The following is a 4,503-nucleotide window of genomic DNA, read 5'->3' as shown; positions in this document are numbered from 1 at the left end:
TCAAAGCTCACATTCTCATTTCCTCCCTAGAAAAACATCTTTAGTACTGATTCCACTCACCCTCGTTGGAATGCTTATCTACAGACCTCACTGGATGTAAGCAATATTCACCCAATTTCCTCCTCCTTCGCCAGTACCCAGCCCAGTCCCTAATACACAATAGGTGCCCAATGAATGGACGAGTCGGTGCTGTTAAATAGTACCAGAGCTGATTCCTGATTGCCTCAGGGGACATCAAAACGATTCTCACCAAGAATCATAAGTCCTTTGATGACCAGGATGACCTCACTGATATTCTTTTAGCATCTCCCCAGAACCCAATACACCCCACGGTAAACTATCAATGAATCAATTGGTGATTGAAGAGAAAATTAAAAGCTGACAAATGCATGTGGCCTCACCAAGGGTCATTGGCCTTACGCATTTTCAACCTGAAGAAGTTATAATAATGTCCAAGACTCTTGGGAAATGTATTGTGACCAGACACTGTGCCTGGTCCTATTTAGTCTTCACAACTCCACACAGCAAGTATTGCTCATCTCTTTATTTCCCAGTTGTGTAAAATGAAGCACAGAAGAGCTAACTACAAAGTTCACAGATATTAAGAAGCCAATTCAAAGCCAGTCTGACCTCATGGCCTGAGCTCATGGGCACTCTTTGGTCAAGCTGATTCCCAACAACCGTGACCTTCCCTGTGGCAGGATTTACATGCCACGTAAGAATATTACCTACTGAGGGGCCTGGAAAGCGTTGGTATTACAGTACTGTTTAAGTCAGCTTTTCTGCCGCTGTGACCAAAAGACCTAAAAAGAACAATCTTAAGGAGGAAAAGTTTATTTGGGGCTCACGATTTCAGATGGCTCAGTCCATAGAGGGCAGACTCCATTTCTCAAGGCTGGAGATGTGGCAGAACATCATGGTGGAAGGAAATGGTGGAGGAAAGCAGCTCAGGACATGGTAACAGGAAGCAGAGAGACTCTTCCCCCCACCACAGACTGAGCAAAAACCCCAAAGTCAGAAAAGTCAAAAACCCCAGGGACCCACCTCCTCCAGCCACCCCACCAGCCTGCAGTCCCACCCACGGCATCCCTATCAGGGGACCAGTGCACTGATTGGGTTAAGGCTCTCCTGACCCAGATTCCACCTCTGGACTTTCTTACGTTGAGCTCTGGGGACACCTCACATCTCAGCCTTAACCAGCACTGACGACGGCTGGTTTCAGGGTGTTGTTCCTCCTGGTTTCCGTGCAACACCAGGCCCGCCAGCAGACCGCCATCCTAGTCAGCTAAATGTTGACACAGAGGTCAGATCACAGCGGTAACCAACGCGGTCACGATTTTCAAACACATGAACTTCAGCAAAAGACAGATTCTTCCACTCGAAACTGATGCCGAATCCAAAAGTTTCTGGAGCTGGGAAGAAAACGGCAGAAGCAAAATGTAAACATTGTCGGTGCTCATAATAAATGATAGTTCATAAAACTTGAAAAGATTATAGAACAGAAATTTACTTCTTGTGTCCCTCATTATTTAATAATTTATTATATGAAATCTATTGACCTTTCTGTGGGCTTTTTTTTTTCCCTGAGAGGAAGCTGGAGCGTTAATTATGGTTTAGCTGTTTTATTGAACAACATTAGCATACAAATAGGACATCAATAACCAATTACCATCTTCATCTAGGTAAAGCAGGTCTCCTTCGTTGCCTCTGCGACTGCTAACTCAGCCACTCAAAGGTCTCGGGCACTTAATGATGATGGCATTCAAGGCTCTTCTCAATCAACCCCCAGGGAGTCTCCCCGACTTGATGGCTTGCTCCCCTCTCTGCGTGCTCTGATGTCTGGCCAAGCTGGTCCACTCCTGCCCTGCCGCAGACCCACCGGGGGCTCCTGTCTCAGGCTGATGCTGTCCACCAATGGCTGGTCCTTTCATGTCTGCTTCTGCCACCCCCCCCCTCCATGTTCTTTATTCATTCTGCAGACACTAGCCAAATGCCATTCACAGACTGACCTGGGGGACACACCAGGAGCAAAGTGGACATGATCCCTCTTGTGCCTGAGGTGACAGGCTACTTCAGGATTCATCAAACTTTCTCTCTAACAAGCCAGATAGTGAATATTTGGGGTCCAGCAGGCCATCATAAGTCCTCAATCCTGCCTTTGCAGTGGGAAGGCGACATTGATAAGACATAAATGAATGGACCCAGCGATGTCTCAATGACACTTTGTTTATAATAAGCAGGCAGGAGGCTGCACTTGGCTTCTCAGCCATAGTCTGCTGACCCCGGGCTCAGAGCAGTGGACTCTGAGGTTGGAGAGAGCTGGATGAGAAGTCAGCTTCTGTATCTGCACTGTGTGGCCTTCAGCAAGTTCCACTGTTTCTCTGCCCCTCGGTCTCCTCGTCTGTAACACGCAGACAATGAAACCTATATCAGACTCTGCTGTCCCCCCGTTGAAAGCTTCTTATGTGTCATATCCAGACTCCTCACCATGCCCCCTAGGGAAAGGCTGAAACAATCTACCTCCTGCTTTTCTCTTCCTCCCCCTCTCCCCAGGCTCGGCTGCCTGACTCTGTTCCTGCCAAGCTGGTCGTCTGCAGCCCAGTGCCTGGCACATGCAGGGCCCCCTGCCTGAGATGCTTCCTCCTACCAGTCATATGCCAGTTCCCACCTGTAACATCCAATTTCAAATGTGGTTTCCTCCAAGGGACCCTCTGTGACCATCCCATCTAACATGGCCACACCTGGGAGAGGCCACCATGCCCCCTCCATCTCTGCTCCCTGCACTTATCCCAATTTGCATTTGTTGGTTTAACCCTTCATTTTATGTCCCCCCCATTAACCTATCAGTTCCATTAATGAAAGAACTTCCCCATCGTGTCTCGGGCACTTAGCCTATGTCTGGCATGAACTGATTAGTAAATCAATAGACACATGTGTCATTAATAAACAAATCAATATATGTTAGTAGATGAACACGTCCCCATCAAGAAAACGGCCCTGTGCTTTCTTTCAAGCATGGTAGGCAATGACTCACATTTTTTTATTTTTTTGTCATTAGAGCTGGCTACCTTTGATTTCTAGAATGCTTAAATCAGGACTCAGAGCAATTAATTTGAGTGTGCGCCCAATGTCCCACGCTGAGCTCCCCTTTGGATTCTTGGGCTATTTTCTTACTTCTGGTGAGATTCCTTTTCCTCTATGGAAGAACTTCAGACCAAGGACCAGAAGGAGCAAGACATGAAGAGTTGGGAAACCTGGGTCCTGTGCCCAGCTCTCTCCCATTGGCTGTGCGAGCCAAGACAATCGAGGCCGTCTCTCTGAAACTTGTTTTCTTCAATGGCAAATGTAGAACATGAAGGATTCCAGCAACAACAGTCTAACACTCTACAAAGTAATCTCCAGCTCTTGAGCCACTGGTGTTAGCAGATAAGAGCAAGTAAGAAAAACACTTTGAACCTACCTGCTTCATAGGAACATGCCTCGGGAGCTAGAAATCCAGTGTTCCCCCTCTTGTAGTGTCTCATCCAGAGCAGACTCTCTGGGCCAAGCCAGTGCCTGAAATGATTAATTATTGCAACAGCAGAGAGGTAAATGAAGAAGCGACAGATGGCCCATGTGAAATGGTCTAGAATCACCTGCTATGAAATTAATTCCACATCTTGGAGGCTTGGGGCTCAGAACACCATGCAAAAAAAAAAAAAAAAAAAAAACGACTGTTGATAAATTGTGTGTGTTTGTGTGTCAGCCTCTCTGCAAACACCTAAATAATATATGTCGTGTCATGTTTTCTCTCCTCCATCTCGTTTTAATACATTATCATTTATAGAAAACGGCAGGGAAACGCAGGACATCAATCAAGCCATTAATTCCTGAGATTATGTTAATGAGATGCCTGGAGCGTCTGTTTCCCAGAATAGCTGCGTACCCAGGAAGAATGCCCTGGGCTAGCCCCAGCTCAGCCTCCCCCGCTTAGATCAGGAGCCGCTTAGATCAGGAGCCGTCAGCGCCCGCCACGGTGTTCCCTTTTAAAGGGCAACAGGCACATCAGCCCCGGCACAGGCAGGATTTGCTCATCCAGACAGCAAAGGCCAGCCACCTTCCCTGGCAAGCCACAGATGAAACAGAAAACCTGTGAGACACAAAGAAGAGGAGCTCTGAAAGCCCAGCTAACGAGCCTGGGAGCTATCCCTCCTGCTCAGGAGCAGAGGGGCAGAGGAAGATAAAATAAAATGAAGAGCTCCCCAAACAGACGCACCATTAGCTGAGATGATGCACAGAGACCAGGACAGCTGTGACTTCTATTCATGTGGGCGAAAGTCAGGGTAATGAGGTTGATGTCAGGAAAAAAAAAAAACCTCAATTACAATAACTACCACTCTCTGGCACTTCTTGACCACTATACCTATTGTCACAATCACTGTTACCCCATTCCCTTTTATCAACAAGGCTCAGAAAGGTCACTCGAGGTGGCCCAGCTGGTGAGCTGTGCTACATTACAGACAC

The 4,503-nt window shown here is 47.3% G+C and overlaps 1 long non-coding RNA gene across 1 annotated transcript; it reads right to left on the bottom strand.

The window, feature by feature from the left end:
- Nucleotides 1–529: 529 nt before the first annotated feature.
- Nucleotides 530–3,934, bottom strand: LOC110597569 (uncharacterized). Its single transcript, XR_002483316.3, has 2 exons — nucleotides 3,461–3,934; nucleotides 530–1,412 (listed from the first exon to the last, which is right to left on the bottom strand). It is a non-coding gene; the product is annotated as an uncharacterized LOC110597569 (long non-coding RNA).
- Between the last annotated feature and the right edge of the window lie 569 nt (nucleotides 3,935–4,503).

This window comes from Ictidomys tridecemlineatus, chromosome 7 (genome assembly GCF_052094955.1).
Source record: "Ictidomys tridecemlineatus isolate mIctTri1 chromosome 7, mIctTri1.hap1, whole genome shotgun sequence".
In the NCBI taxonomy this organism is placed as follows: domain Eukaryota; kingdom Metazoa; phylum Chordata; class Mammalia; order Rodentia; family Sciuridae; genus Ictidomys; species Ictidomys tridecemlineatus.
Note: the sequence above shows the minus strand (reverse complement) of the source record. Positions and strands in the feature narration are given on the sequence as shown.